The 16,591-nt window shown below is 34.6% G+C and overlaps 1 protein-coding gene across 4 annotated transcripts in view; it reads right to left on the reverse strand.

Annotated features, from left to right (window-relative positions):
- Oatp30B (Organic anion transporting polypeptide 30B) overlaps nucleotides 1–16,127 on the reverse strand; it is a 109,783-nt gene extending 93,656 nt beyond the window's left edge. For 3 of the 4 annotated variants that reach the window (XM_017609415.1, XM_017609386.1, XM_017609390.1), the window contains exon 1: nucleotides 15,712–16,127. The gene's annotated coding sequence lies outside the window, so the exon portion shown is untranslated. The remainder of the gene's footprint in view (nucleotides 1–15,711) is intronic. The other variant, XM_017609405.1, reaches the window with a different exon arrangement.
- Nucleotides 16,128–16,591: the final 464 nt, after the last annotated feature.

Below are 16,591 nucleotides of genomic sequence, written 5' to 3' on the forward strand. Positions count from 1 at the left end.
AATGTTTAGATATGAACACGGCTAAACACTCAAAAATGAAATCGACCTTTTTATCTAGTTTAATAATATGAAGCGTGTTTTATTTAATTATAATTACAACATGTATGCGAGTACGGCGAAGGTAAGAACGTACCGGCCAATGCAAAATTTAACCAAGAAGTAAAAAATAGAAAAACAGAACCGTTCTGCAGCAGCGACGGCTGCTTATATACGAAAAATACCATTAGGAATAGTGTTGTTGTATGCGGTACAGAAAAACTGTGCTTGAGCTTACATATAAACATACATAAGAACTTAACTAAAACAATTATGACAAACAAATATCATGTGCAAATACAAAAACTCCAATTGTTAAACAGGTACGGTAAATGAAAGTTTCGCAAGCAATCTGATAAGGTGACCAGCCGTATGCGGTGACCATGCGTACTCTCAAACAACTACTATGAGATTTATGTAAACATCCAATTTAAAAACAATTTATGTTTTCATCAGTTAAATGTGCTTCAAATGCATATACAAATGAACATATTGCACAAAAGCTGATACTTCTATTTCACAGCAAAGCTACACTTTTTCCAAGTAAATTTGCAAAGAAGCAACACGGTGCCACTGCTAAGGGAGCGGTGCGAGAGAGACAACTGTCAGTTTATCGAACCTTGTATTATTGAATCATGGTTGCGAGTGAGGCTGTCATGGTGACTGTTAGAAAGTGGCCACAGCAGTTTACCCGTGACTTTTGAATAACCGTGACAAAATCACAGGTACGCAAATATCTGTCACATCTAGTGTTCAATCATCACCCATTGCAGAAGAAGATCTTAAGCTGCCTAGGAGAGACATGCGTTACTCAGGCACAATTACGGTCTGAATACTGTAGCAAGTTATACTTTTATCTACCCGTACTTGGCACACGTTCGCTAATTATCCGGCCTATTATGTGCATAGCAACGAGTTTGTAAAAATAAGAAACTACTAAGCCTAACTCGCGGCATTAGCGATCTGGTGAATAAAATGACAGCTGGTTTCTCTCCAATACAATTTAAATTGTCAAAGCGCATTCGCTATCGATCTCAAAAATTAAATTTAGATTCGAGTTACATTCGATATCAAGTGCCATGATCAGGGCGCTGATTGATCGGAAATTTTTACGCCTGCCATGACTCCGCCATTTATGCCCGGCTTTGTATTAAGAAGCGAGCGTAGATAGGTATCTGTGCCTGTGACCCGGCAACACCACAATTTCCTGCAGTAGGTCTGGTATGCTGACGGAGCCCTGTTGGATTCGAAACCAAGGCACAGAGTGCCTGTAAATAACCTCCATCCTGCTGGCTACATAGTCTACAGCCTCCAAGCGAACCCTGCCTGGTTTCGGATTACTCAGGTAATGAGCTTCAAGATGAAAATGCCTACAATACGACAAACTGTAAGTGGCCGAAATAGTACATGAAAAGTTCTCGAGGGCCGAGCAGCTAAGTGCACCCCATTCGACACAGTTGTAAAGCACATTCCATTTTAGTACAATAAAGGACAAGTTTCAAGAGGCTAAGAGTTTGAGTAGATTTTAATATTTCTTTGCTTATGTAAAATGTACTCGAAATGTCAGCCAAAAAATATTAAAAATTAACGCAATTTCTTAAGCATTTTAAATTCGCACTTAATTACACTAAAATAGGCAAAAAATTACATACCTAAAATTTTCCTAAAATTCAATTTTGGTAAATTTTTTTTTTTTTTGATCTAAAATTTCAAATGGATATAAAAAACTATAACCAACATTTACAAATCCTTTTGGATTTATTCATATTTTGAACCCCCAAATGAGTGCAAATTGTTTCATTCCCACCACGTTTTCAATTTTGCACTATATTATCTGCACCTATATAACTAATGAAATGTTGTTATCCCGCCTTAATTCAGTTTTTTGTTTCGTATTGAATGAGAAGTATAAAATTGAAATCAATCAAATGCACCTAGCCTTATTTCACATACTCAACGGGAAAATAACAATTTATGCACAAACAATGAAATGCCTTCCTTATATGTTCGTGGCAAGGTTGTGGTTTTTTTTTCACACACACACATGAATGGAATCTTTTAAAGTGCGTAAATATGCTTCTTAAATAGATACAAACAAAGTTATATCTGTACATACATGTGTTTATTATGGTGCATCACTCTCCATACAAAAAACATCGGTTCTGTGTTTCCATGTGAAATATAAAATCTCTTATATTTTAAGGCCACCATCAGAATATTTCGGAAAAATATTAAGATTTACGTGAGTTGGACCTGTTTGGAAATACCTCAGAAAATCGAGTATTTCATATTTTTATAAAGGTTGTTTCTAAATAATCACCTCAGATGATAGAAGAGTTTAAGCTTAAAAGGTCTGCATAAAAATGTTTAAAACTGTATTAATGAAATCGAAATAATGAGGTTATTAGAGGTATTTTATAATCGATCTAGCTAACACAAATCTTGATATTTTGGCGGAAATCTCAAAACATAATAGAGTTTGTAACTCTGCTGGAAAAATGCAACTTTTTTGGGGGGCACCCTAATGTACATATGTACATAAATACCAACGTACATCTGAACATAAACACATATTTAAATATATTTATTCCGAACTATTTAGTCAGTTTACAGACAAAAACACAAGCAGCGATATCTCAAAAATTGAGGTGAGCATTTGAAAATAGATATGGTTTCTGCTAGCGTGCCACATGCCATCGCAGCATTATTCATACTTGCATGCATACAATATAGGGTGGCTAAATAAAATTCACTTTATGCTTTGCAAAAACTTATGTAGACATTTCGCACATTATCCAGGTACCGAAAATAACCGTTAAATATCCAGAACTCTCTTTTAGATCATTGCCAAATCGTTATTTTTTAATTTCTAGTTTTTCGATCAAGAATAATCGTTAAATTTGGATTTTTATTCTTTCGGTCAAATTTATTTGTTATTTTGGACTTTTGTTTTTTGATCATTATTACCCGTTATGATTACGCTGACGATATTTAAGGAAGCCGATTAGGGGACAAAAATAATTTTGCTAATTTTTTCCACAAAAGCTAAGAAATCTTCCTAAGAGAGCCTCCTTATAGTAACATTACAAATTTATAGGATATTTTTCTCTTGATTTTTACCACGCAAAATTTCTTACTAAAAGTTCGTTAAATTTTAGTATAATAAAATGCAAGTGCAATCAATGGTCAGCAGTGCCCGCTACCATTCCGCAGGCCCTGGGGTCAACATCAAAAAATAAAACTAAACAGAAAAGTTTTTGTTCTAATAGCAGTCGCCCCTCGGCAGGCAATGGCAGAGAAACAGCTTCTCATAAAAATTCAGTCGCTGTTCGAAGTCGGCATAAAACTGTAGGTTCCTCCCCTTTGTGTGACAACATCATGGCACACGTCATAAAAACAATTGTAAATATTATATTAAAACAAGGTGTACACTTTCATTTGTCGCCTAGTGTATGTATGAACTACATACGGATATTTGACCGTACCGGAAAAAAAATCGCCGTGTACACCCCCACTGAAAAACTGGCCCTGAGTATAAAGAATTTTAGAAAGGCAAATTCGAAAACAAATTTTTTTATACCATTTTTTTGATCAAAGTTCATTGACCCCCCATTCTATTACTTGCCCACCAGATCTCAGTTCCTAACACACTAAGGTGCCAACCTAATGTCAGTATGGCTGACTTCCAAAACGTCAATTGCATTGCATACGTACAAAGTTTAATGTTCCATAAGGCCGAACTACAATTGGTTGACAATATATACTTTTCCAAAACGCATCCAAAAAGTTATCGAAACGCATCGCTAGCGCAATCAGCGCATAAGAAACAAAGTTGATGCTTCGTTTGTTATTGGTTTTTTTAAAAATGCAAAATTTCGAAATGGTGATCATTGTTTTATTAAATATTCCAAATATGCAATGTATATGGTTGCAATGTTTCGCTACTCTGCATATGCAAACAGTTTAAATACCGCAGTAGAACAGTATCCAAACATTATATTGGTACGTTTTGGAAGTCAGCCTATATTAAAGCGCGCCAAAAATCATTCAACTTTTTCTAAGGAAGTTCGAAGCGAAGACAATTAATTATTTTTTTCTTGCCGAACGAAGGGCTCACATTCTTATGTTGTTCGTCACATCCTCGGCATTTACAGTTTGATAAATCGGTATATTTGTTTTGAAGTTTGTTCTAAAATTTTTTGACCTCAAGTACACCATTCTAGTACTTGCCCACCAGATTTGAGTTCTATCATCCCAATGTACAGCCCTAACGTCAGTTAATTAAAGCTCACCAAAACTCATTAAACTTTTGCTAAGAAAGTATTTTAATTATTCCAGTAGACATATTTTAAAAGCAAGCTGAATATAGATGTCACCGAAAAATTTAAAAAGCAAACCCTAGGTTCGGCAAAAAAACGTTATTTTTTTTTGGAAATTGCCTTGCAAAACTACTAACCACTACATCACAGCGGCTGCACTCATAAATGGCTGTACAAAATATATCTTTTAAGTATCTTTAGATCTTGGAAGCATAGTCTTTTGATAATAGCTTCTCTATCTATTGGGTAAAATATTTGATTATTTTTTGTTTTTGCTGGACAGTCTGTCGTAAAGAAAGGTGATCAGGAAATTTAAAACATAAAGTACTCAAGGTCCCAGATTATTGCCTGTTCACCTCCTTAAAATGTACTCGTAATACATTTTCAATAATCCAATATGTTGCTTCTTCTTTGACGGCTAAATGCTCTTGGAAATACGGATCACAAATCGGAGGAGAAGCTCGGCCACACGCTAACATATTGTTTAAGCTAGGGAGGCGCGATACCGATACGATATTCAATATATCAATATCGTTGTTCAACATATCGGTTAATTTATATCGATATCAGGTATTGCGATACGATATCGATACAATATTTTGTTTCGATGTTTAAAATATCGGAAACTTTTCTTTACGTTCTTTAGGCTTCTGAATTGAAAATAAAATTGAGTACATAGTTGGAAAATGTGTTCGATCTCGCATAACAGCTTTTGGCGTAGTAATCATGAAGAAATGAAAATATCAAAATTTCTTAAATCAGTAGCAATTTTCAAGAAATAAGTGCTCGTAAATCTATTTCTTCAAGAAAATCTACAGCAAAGGCAAAGTACTTCTTGCATAAAAATAATATTAGCTAAGACCACCAAGAGCTGCTGTATGGCATTTTAGGCTTCAGCAGATTCAATTGAGTTTTTGAGGTCATCTGGAAAACCAATTGAACGGTTCTATGTATTTGTACTTCACATTTAGAAATACATGCATATATATATATATATATGAAAAGGTGTGTCTTTTGAAAGTATTAGACTTGCTTGTGAGAAGGAGAAAATCAAAGTTGCTGAACTCAGGTTACTATTTCTTCAAACTCATTAAAGTGCATCTTATCCAAATTAACTTCGTTATTTGAATTTATGCTTATTGCCTTTTAATTACAAATATACATGGTGCTGAAAAAAATATATCTGTATCAACCATTTTGTTTTCGAAATTTCCGATATTCAATATATCGATATTATTTTATTAGATATATCGGTATCGGATATTGTAAATTTAGAATATGTATCGCAATACCGATATACCGAATTTTCATTGGCGATACGCATCCCTAGTATAAGCGCCAATCTATTATTATTACAGTGCAAGTTTAAAGTGGCTAGGACTTAACGTTATTTTTTGGCAATTGTTTTTGTTGAAAGTGTTACGCATTTTTTCATACAAAGTACCTAAGTATGTTAGAAATTTTTTTACAGTGAAGCAAATGAGCAACACGTTGCACTTTATTATACTAAATTTTAACGAGCTACAAAACTGCAAAACAAATTTGTTCTTAAGATTCTGATTTTGATGAAACTTTGCAGAATTATTTTTCATAGTATTTGCAAAAAGTCGGAAATTTGGATTTATATGGTTCTTGTTGGGAAAAGAGCTTTACTTTCGTAAAAAAATAATAAACGTTAAATAAACAAAAGGAAAATAGCCAAACCTGGCTAAGATCTTGAATCCTAATTTATATTTTAGTCACTGCATGTGTTCCTCAATTCGAAGTACAGACATTCATATTAGAAAATAATTACTGTTTATGGAGAAAATTAAGATCATATAACAACATACCGAACGCCGAATACGGGACAAATACAGGACATTAGAAAAAATACTGAACATTTGGCGTCCCGTATAAATTAAATAAATTACGAGGACAATTGGATGGTTGCCGTAGTTATGATGGATACTGCGTTTTCACGCATTAAGCCTGGTTTTCATTAGGTCATATTTGACGCCAAATGTTGTCAAAATAATGAAAACGGGTTGTCATCTGGTGTCATTTGCGTTTGTTGTCATATATCACCACGCACGGTCATATAAAATGACATCCAAATGAAAATGGCCCTCGTCGCTGATGTGGCAGCATTTGACAACCAAAATGTATTTGCCAACATGTTTGCAATTTTAATTTCGTTTGCCATGCGAACAGTTGATTCTAGTTACAATACGGACTGCTACAAAAAAAAAAAAAAAATGCAGATCGATAGAACTTTTCATGCTCCAACCCCAATTATTTCCAACCATACCCCAATTATTTTGGGAAAGTAAAAAACAAAGAAAATATAACAGGTTAAACTTCAACTTTCCTATTTCTTATATGTTAAATATCTCGGAAACGACTTGACCGACTAGAAAGTATTGAATCCAATTCAAAGATAATTTTAATAGCTTTTTTACGACGTATTTACTATAACCATTTTTTAAAACAAATTTTTGGTAAACGATATTTAAAGAAAATATATATACTATTTCGATTTTTTCCACTACTTTGGTTAAATTTTGCCCTATAACAAACCTTTCTATATAAGGTAATAACTTGTACTTTCTAAATAATATAAATTTCTGTAGCTTAATTATGCAATTTTCTTCAAAAAAAGGTAATTTAATGAAAAAATTAATTTTTTTTTGTTTTTTTTTGTATTTCTGACTCAAAAATATAAAAAATCAGAAAAATTATGTACATCAACTGCAAGATAAACTAATCATCGTTATTTTGACATCATTAGTTGTTTAATCGGTTATGTAGTTCATGAGATATTGGTATTTCAAAATAACGAAAAAATTTTACTTAACCTACTATATCTTCTTAATTTTTTACTTGCGCAAAACAAGGTTAAAATCAGCATGAAGAGTTCTATCCAATTACATTTTTGGTTTGTCTATAGCTTAACGGTCGGTATTCTACACTTTTTGTAAAAATTTAACATCATATTTGACATCAGTAATGAAAACGGAATGGCAATCATCTGACACCGAAATTTGACGACAGTCTTTGACATGCACTGCGGTATCGACATTTGGTCAGTTTTTAAAATGTAATGAAAACGCATTTGACATCAAATGAACAGCTGTCAGATGAAGGCAGTTTTTGATGTCAGTGATTTTGACCTAATGAAAACCAGCCTTTAGCGATGGCGAGTACCGCTGATGATGGAACGATGAGCTATATGAGCTTTACAACGACATGGACGTAGTCCATACATCGAAGTAAAATACAGCGTCGCTTTAACACGCTAACGCCAACACAACACAGAAAGATGGCCAACTGTTATTTTTTCGCGTGCGCCGTTCGTCAGCTGTTGCAAATACATATGTGAAATACTTTTCCTTTTTCATCAAATGCGGGCAATTAATATCGGTTTTAATGCAAAGTATTCGCTGCCAAGCGTACATTGTAGCAAGCACTGGCGTTACTCGCGCTGCTGTCAAAGCGACGCCAACGCCAATGCAACGCCAAAATTGTATGTAGATGGGCCTTAAGAGTTCTTACTGCTGTTTTATTGATTTTCTGTCGCTGTCTTAAGAGTCAACAATTAATTCGTTAGATCCACAAGTCAACTGTGTAACGAAGTTGGTGTTTTCAAAACGATCTCTCATATGGCCCACAAACGATGGTTTATCGAATTGTCTACATTTTCATCTTATCAGCTGCATCGTTTTTTCGATATTGCTATGTCGGTGAACCCTAGCAAAGAGTGATGTTGAGACGACCTAGTGATTCTAGCGCGGCACGGCATTTTTGAACGATATTGTTTACAGGCCACCACTGACTGGGTTATCTACGAAAGTAGCGAGTGGAATAGTCACAGTAAATACATATGTACATATGTATCAACTTTTTTAGTCCTACTCCATTCAAGTAATTGGTTAAGACTGCAGTTGCACCATCTTTCTGGACAGTACTGTAAATCTTAAACAAATATTCCAAAACGAAAAATTGCGAACACTAATATTTGCTTTTGCCTTTAACACCTCATATTTTTAGCATAAGCAAACGAGTTTTTAGTTATGATTTAATTTGAGTTTCAAGTTGTTAAGCGCAAACGGATGTGTTCACAGTAAATTGCATTGCTTTCAAAAATTGGATAAATACATACCTAATTGCGTAGGCGAAAAAAATTACTTTGCCGACAAATAGAACAGAATTTTAAGAAAATTAATATTAATTGTATACATACCAAAATTTCTGCGAATATAATATGTAAGTACAGCTTCTCAGGCGCCCAAATCAATCGATCACAAATAAGACAGCACAAGAATAAAAGAAATTACATGCATTCGCACACTTTTGTAGATGCAAATGATTAAACGAAATGTAAATAATGCGCAAAAATTTGAATGAAAGCCACCAACGTCCGACAAAATGATGCTGCCTTTAGTGTTGTGACTACAGAGCACTGAGGCTCTGCGATTGATTATGTGTTATGCATCACTGTTGCCATATTCATAGTTTGAACTGTAAATTACAGTTTTTGAGAAAAGTTTACAATGGTTTAATATACCTCCACCAGTGCAAATTACAGATTTTTGAAATAGCCGTGTTGAACGAATAAATTAAAATGTCTCTTTATATTTTTTCGCAAACAATTTTTAAGATCAAAGGAGACAATGAAGGAGCAGCATTTCCTTATTTCAAACAAAAAGTTTTAACTGTCCATTCCAGTCGCCACAGCAAATGTGGAAAATATGTTGCGCAAATCGATTTGTATAAAACAAAAAATAAACTAGAAATTCCAGCACTCTCTGATATTTTAAGAACTAAAAATTAATTTAAAAACAATGCTTCAAGAGTTACTAAATTTTAGGAATCGAATTAAATGCTTAAAAAACATTAACAAAGTAACTTACGTAAAATAATTAGACTGAATTTCATTGAAACAAAATGTGATTTAAACGATCCTTTAAAAAAAATCAATTTTGGTTTAGTTTAGTATAATTTAAACGGTTTATAATATTTTATTTTAAATGAATATTTTTTTTTTGTTTATTTTTAATAAAATTAAAAACTAAATTTTTTTAAAACTCTCATCGTATTTGAATTTGGTCTAAAATACAGTTTTCTTTCCGTTAAAAAAAATAAAAACTGGCCACACTGGCACCCACCCGCGGCACAGTGATGCAAACACGCAATTAACTATTGAAAGATGTCTGCTTACAACCCTTGCCGAATTTTGTATTTTTCATTTTAATTGAAAGATAATTAAATTCTTAAGAGGTTTAAGGAGCAACTTTTTATAATTTCTATTTGTTTATATACAAATTTTTAGTGCAAAGTACAGAAAAAGGAGAATGTTACTTAATAAAAGCTAGCTTAAAATATTTACAGAGTTGCCCCTAAATGACAAAAAAATTTAAATTTTATAAACAAAATTTCACCAAAATTAAAAAAAATTGTTTTTTGATTTACAAAAAAAAAAATGGGTAGGTATGCAGCTATACAGCCTATTATATTTCAGTATAATAAAATGCAAGTTTCAATTGCTTAAGAAACTGCGTTAAATTTTAATAATTTTTTTCTGTATATAATAATGTATGCATGTATGTGGAATAAAAAAAAATATCAAAAATCAACGTGAATTATTAAATTTTTTAAAAAGTACAAAAAATATATATTTTTTTTTAATTGGAGAACAATTTTTTTATGACACTTCAAATTTTTCTTAAAAGTTTTCAACTAGTTTTAATTACGTAAATTCATTAACAAGAAAAGGAGAATCGATTTTCTTCGAAATTGCCACTTTCTCCGCACTTTGCACTAAAAAATATATTCAAAATAATAAGACTTAAAAGAATTAGGTCCTTAAACATCTTAAGAATTTAACTCTCTACAAATTTCAAATTCTTATTATTGTTATTACAAATAAAAATTTAAAATTCTGTAAGAATTATAGACTACTAGTGAAAATTGAACTTAACTTTTTAAAAAGGTTAACCCCTTATATAAAAACCTCAAAAAATATTCCTAATAATTCATCTAAATCATTTCTGAGTGATAAGAGGTCTGCGGTTTTGGCTTGGTTTTAAATTCATCAATTTTCAAATCACTCAGCACCTCTAAAAAGGTTCTAACTTCAAAAAGTAAAACTTATTACACATCTACGTCAATCCCAGTTCTTTAATTTGACTTCTCATCTTGGAAAATCAAAATAAAGGCGCAGATCTGATGACCTTTAAAAAAAGATGGAAACCCTAATTAAAAATATTATCAGCCTAAAGTTTTCCAAAAACCCTATCGTTTGGACATTAATATTTCAATATTTCCCTTAACTTGTGTTAGAACTAACACAAATTCGACTTTTAAAATAGGTGGCAACCCCTTTAAAAGTATTTTCAAACTAAAATCTTTTGAATCTAATTTTTTAACACATAGCAACACTCCTTCCAATCCATTTAACTTATTCAATAATTTGAACTGAATTTTTTCAACAGGTAGCAAACCTCTTCTGATACCCTAAGAAAATTCTAAATGTTCAAACTAAATACTTCTTAACCCTCGTTCGTTTCATACCCATATTTGAAATTTCATGTACATCACTTTTGTATAATAACTAAGTTCGACTTTCAAAACAGGCGGCAACCCTCTTCAAAACTATTTTGGAACTAAAATCTCCTTAAATATCTTTCGTCTGACATTGTTATAAACCGATGAATTAAATTGTATTTTATTTTTTAAATTCGTGGCAACCCTCCAAAATATAGTTCAGAAAAAAGGATTTTAAACCCATTTCCATTGATAACTTTGTTTCTAGAATTCATTTAACTTATTGAATAATTTGAATTAAATTTTTTCGAAAAGTGGCAACAGTTTTCTGACACCATAAAAAAATTCGAAATGTTCAAATTAAAATTTCTTAACTCTCGTTCGTTTGATACCCATATTTTAAAGTTTCATGTACATAACTTTTGCATAATTAAACTAAGTTCGACTTTCAAAACAGGCGGCAACCCTCTTCAAAGTTATTTTCGGACTAAAATATCCTTAAACATCTATCGTCTGACATTGTTATAAATATTTCAAGTAACTTAACCATGTTTTGAGAATTCATTTACCTTATTAAATAATTCGAATTCAACCTTTTAAACTGGTCTTCCGTCTTCCTCCAACTTATGGCCTTATTTAGTTGTCTCTTTTTAACCAACGCAAAATTTGCAAATTTGTTAGTAAGATAAATGAGAATGTGTTAGTTTCCATCACGCAATTCTTGTAGGGGAGTTATAAAGCCTTTTAACGCCATTTTGGTTGATACCTTTATCTATCGATATGTAACAATCGATTTAACTTTTTAAATAATTTGAGCTTAATTTTTTAACAGGTGGCAACTCTTTTCGAAGAAGTAAAACCAGACTGTGTGACGGTCTCTCGATGAATGTCGCTCTAATCCCGCCTGCACACCGGCGACGCTAAAGATTTTTTTATATAAATTTGGATCTCGTCTGCTTGTTCATTCTGACGTGCCTGGACAAAAGCTTAGCATAGAGCAAGGGTCATTTTAAGTGAAGCCCTTGGCAGCAGCAGTCCATCTGCGCGTGTATCAAATTTCTATAGTGGAACCACTCTTCTAGACTTCCATAAGTCATAAATTATAAGAATAGTCTACTACCTTTGGATAAGAAATTGTCAGCATTAAAATTGCACATTTCATTATAACAAATTACTGTGGAGATTTGTGCTCTCCCGTTAGCTTCCTGAACATTGCCACTGGCAAAACAGAGAGGCGATTTTTGCAGTATTCTAATCATTGGACCCTTTCACCGCCATGCACCAAAGGATCAAATATCTCACTTATCTCTGCGCACGCGAAGAGGCACTGTCACCGAATGCTTCAACGCACTCCGCCTGGTTATGCTAACCAAAGCTACACGGCTTTTCCTTGGTATTTTGCAGGTGTCAGTATTGCACCAACAGGGTACTCACGGCGCCCGTAATGCCTACAGACCACAGGAGTTCCTAAAGGTACTCCGACACTTTACGAAAACATTCAGTGCTCGATTTAACTTCAGCTCAGCTTCAGACTCAGAGTTTAAGCCTCTTAGTACGAGTTTTCTTTTTCGAGTTAACAATACTAGGTCGTCTTGCTGGGGTTGAAAGCAAGACCGTGCAAAGTGCACCATTCATCATTCTTAGTATGAATAGCCCAGTGTCCTTAATAAGTTTTGATGTGAACGAAGTTTCTGTTAATATCAAGTCTACTACCACAAGAAAGTTGAGAGTACCTCGCCCTGAGGGCATTCTCTCCCAACTCTCAGCAATCTTCTGGATAACATGATGTGTATCTGCCTTATGATTGTATTGCCCACTTCATGCCTCCTGACCGCTGAGCACTTCGAGTGAAAGTTAGGGATATCAAACGCTCCTTCAATCAGCAAATAATGCCATTGTGTACTCACCTGCTTCCAGCTCCTAATCGCTCTTTGTCAAAAGGTAATATAAAGCTGATTAACATGACTTTCCACTTTGGTAAGAACGTTGGTGAACACTAAGAGGCCCATCCACCAAAATTATTTAATGTAATTTTCGAACATGCACTCCAAACTCTTGAGTATGAAGAATGTCATGCTAATTGGCCTGAAACTTTTTGCTAGCGCATAACCAACTTTCCCCGATTTGAGAATAAAGAACACCCTAATTTTCTCCCAAAGAGTGGGAACGTGGCCAAATGTCAGACCTGTAAGCTTATCTACTCCACACTGTGGCAGTGACTTAGGGCCGTAAAAGGAAGCTAGAGAAATCCTCACTGACTCCGCAGTCATCGCTAGTGAAGCTACATAAATATATCCCAGCCCTAGCGGCTCCCACTTCCAAATCTCTGTCTGCGTTAGGAATTAGCCTGCTTACTCCCGTCAGTGGTGAAATTGCTGGATTGGAAATGATGTTCCCACTTTTTAACTTATACATGCTTCCCGGTTCTGTTACTGATTTCCTCTTTGGCCGCGGATCTACCTGCGGATTTATTAGCACGGTTTTCCGGGATTATGTTCATGACCAATAAATGTAGGATTGTTTTTAGAGCATCCGTAGGAGTAGACTTCACACGACACCAACCACCTCTTCACATGCCAGCTCAATTCCACTCAACTAACACTCGGCGGGCTCGGCGACAGCGAGGCTTAGTACTTCCGCTACAACAACAGCAACAACCTCAACGCTACCGTGATGCACAGTGCCGCGAGGCGCTGAACCTTCTCCGTTGGGCCGAAGTATGAGGACTTTTTTCCGTCATTCCATCAAACCAAAGCGTCATACAGAAGAATTTGTCTGACTATTACTGTGTGGCACCGAAGCATTGGGCAAGTGACCCCCAGCATTCTTTTGTATGCATATAGGGCTTTACTAGCCTTCTTCACTGTTTCCTCAACATTGCGCCTCCACAGCAACTATTCCCTGATACGATGCTACCCAACCTCGGGGGTCACCACACTGGGACCTTATATTTTCTTGTTAAGAGTATCAGGTTCGCTTTGCCTGCGTTTACCCCTAGCCCTGCTGGAGATGTCCATTGGTGAATGAATTTCAGGGCGCTGTTTATTACGTCCCTGTCACTATTACGGCTATGTCATCTGCATACACCACTAGTTTGGGTGATTTCCCCTCGAATAACTTTAGTAACTTGTTAACTATTAGTAGCCATAACATTGTTGAGGGTACAGCACCTCGTTCCACTCCGCAGGATTTTACATGAACTTGCTGTAAGTTGCAGGAAAAATGTTCCCGTACTCCGAAATCCTCCAAAATCCTGTAAATGAGAGCGACTTTTGGAGAGTTGTGTAGAGAATGAAGTTGCAAGATTTTACCCGAACTTTTTCTTCTGGTAAAATCATGAAAAGTGTCAAGCAATCACTGGTTGACGTTTTTACAGGAAAAGTGGTTTCTTTGTTCCCGTACTTTTTGTTGTTACTCACTTTTTACTCTCACTTCAGAGAGTAATTTTGCTGTTTGACAGTTTTACAGGATTTTTCACGAAAAGTATTGGATCAGAGCTTATGAGAGCATGAGGATTTTTGACAGTTCCTTGACGCTTGACGCGCCAATAATGACAGTTACATACTATGGTAGACATGTTTGGAATCTTGGTGAGGAGTTTCCTAAGCCTAAGGTACAGTCACCTGTTTTCAACTGAATTTTTTATGCCTGAAATTATTCATAATAAGGATACGAGCTGATTTGGCAGTGAAATCGATTTTTGACAAAAATTTTCACCGTTAACCACATAATGAGGTATAGACGAACAAACTGCTTATGAATCGGTGTTTATCAGCTTAAAGGGAGCTACATACATTAATATTGGCACAATTGGTACACAGTTATCTAAGAACAAAGGGGACAGGAGATGAATTGAATGCATACGAATGTAATTTTAAAACTGGACCCGCACGCTTGCCGCGCAACGCATTTTATTCTTGCGTATACATATGTATGTATGTATATGTATATGCGTGCCTTTCAAGATTCATTAAACTTTCAATACGTCATTTGTTGGTCGATACTGGGACAACGTAACGACCAACGTAATGAGTGGATGCAGGCAAATTTTGGATACGTTGTTACAAAAATATACTCGTACGTACATTTGTACATACATTCATATCAGCAAGAAACCAGAAATATATCTACTGGCAACAAAGTTGACGTTTGCTTTCGCGGCAGCCTCAGCAATTCTGTTCCCTGTATGGTACAAACAATGGTGGATATGATGACAGAAATTATGTTGGTGGATGGCCGGTGGTGCCTGTTTTGCGCTGCTGCGATGCAGTGGGGGTCGCCGGCGCAGCCGAGCAAAAAAGTACAAATTCGGTATCGGCGTACATATGTATACTTGTTGGTGGTCGACGCGACGTGGTGGCGGTGGAAAACAAGTACTAAAACACGTTTAAGTACCATACATACATACTGCAGATACATACATATGAATGTATCGGTGAATATATGGATAAAAGTACATATGTATGAATGTGCATAATTCGCTGCTGCTGCTGCTGCTGCTGCTGCTGGTGCTCTTCAACCTTAATATGCTATACATATAGATATGTACTTATTACATACATATATATACATATATATTCTTTTTATGTTTATTATGCATATACATATGTGTGTACGTACGTAAAATGCATGACTGCAATTTTGTTTTGCTCTACATAATGCTACTCGTTACACTTTTTTACCCTTCTATTTGTACTTCCACCTTTCTATGCCTTATTATTTTCTATTAGATACATTGCATTGCATTTAGCTCATTCAATAAATCGGGAACATTTTACAGTTTTTTTTTTTTACTTTTACCAATATGTATGCATACATAAATACTTCTTACTTTGCAATATACAGCTGCTTCTTCCGTTGCTTTTTAGTCTCACTAAATTTAGTTGTTTGACCTCTTATGTAGGTAAGTAATATTTGTTTGTATTTACTTTTTATTACTTTTCTTTCTTTTTTATGTTTTATGTATATCTCAATTTTCATTAACAGCACTTGGTTTTTTGCGGATAGAAAACATTTGGATACGTATATTTTTGCAACGTAACTATTTATGTGTATAAATGTGTATCTGTGACACTTTTATGTAAAAAACACTTCTTCTGCGCTTGTTCTTTTATATTGGTTTGTTGTTATTGCTTTGTACATATCCGTTTCCGCACTCTTGCCTCATAAAATTTTTTTTATTCACTACAGAACGCGTACACGAAACAACCGTAGCCAGCACTTTGCAACACTAAACTGAAAACAGCAGTTGGCTAAACACTGCTGCAAATGTCCAATTAGATCGTCAACGTAATAGAATATTGTTTTTTTTACATCCAAAGCACCCTGTGCTGTCAATATTTTTCAAGTTATACGGTGGCTATACTATTGGGCATGTGTAACATTCATGAAAATTATATGTGTCAAACATTAAGGAAACTCTATAAAATGCATTCATCAATCATATTCTTATACAAGACCGATGGAATGCAAGATTGCGCTGATTGATGTGAAATTTGGAGTATGAAGTCACATAGCAGGTTCGCCGGTGGAGAGAACTGAGAGAGATCTGTCAATATGTAAGTGTTTTGTAAACATTTATTACACAGGCAATAAACAAAATCTACTATGACGTTACACTTCTGTCAAAATTTTCAAGAGAGAGTTAGCGGTATCACAATCACATGATTCGTATACATACTGTATACAGTGGTGGTCAAAACATATGGAAC

The sequence above is a fragment of the Rhagoletis zephyria genome, unplaced genomic scaffold (genome assembly GCF_001687245.7).
Source record: "Rhagoletis zephyria isolate East Lansing unplaced genomic scaffold, Rhagoletis_zephyria_1.1 Rzeph_scaffold_00009, whole genome shotgun sequence".
Classification (NCBI taxonomy): domain Eukaryota; kingdom Metazoa; phylum Arthropoda; class Insecta; order Diptera; family Tephritidae; genus Rhagoletis; species Rhagoletis zephyria.